We start from the raw sequence: 578 nt of genomic DNA, 5'->3' as shown, positions 1-578 counted from the left end.
CTTCCTGCCGACACCTTTTTTTCTCACCGCTGGATCTCCCCCACCCACCTACCCCCTCCTCTGTTACCACCCCCATCCCCTTTACTATTTCCTCACCCCCCCATCTCCCTTACCATCCCCCTTCCCCCACTTTCGCCTTACCACCCTCTCCACCCTACCCACCCCTTCCCAATCTCCATACCCCCTCCCACTCTCCCCCATCTCCCTTACTACCCCCTTCCCCCTTCCCCATCCTCCCCTCACTCTCTCCCATCCCCCTTACTACTTACTACCCCTTTCCCCTCTTCTCCTTTCCCCCTTTCCCCATACCCCCTCCCACTCTCCCCCATCTCCCTTACCACCCCCTTCCCCACCCCTTCCCATCCCCTTCCCCTCCCCCTCCCTACTCACACGACATTAACGAATGACGTAACGGTCCTCCTCGCGCTTCCCGTCTTCCGGAATATCCGTCACACTGACCGCGCCCGGAGTACTATTTTTAGGGCCGTGTTAAAGGCAATTTCCGTGCAGATCCGCGTCATATTTTCATCGAGCGAACTTAAAAACTACCAAGGAAGTACCCCGAGCAGAAGAGAAAA

This window comes from Penaeus monodon, chromosome 24 (assembly GCF_015228065.2).
Source record: "Penaeus monodon isolate SGIC_2016 chromosome 24, NSTDA_Pmon_1, whole genome shotgun sequence".
NCBI lineage: Eukaryota > Metazoa > Arthropoda > Malacostraca > Decapoda > Penaeidae > Penaeus > Penaeus monodon.
The sequence above is the reverse complement of the archived record's forward strand: the minus strand, read 5'-3'. Positions refer to the sequence as shown.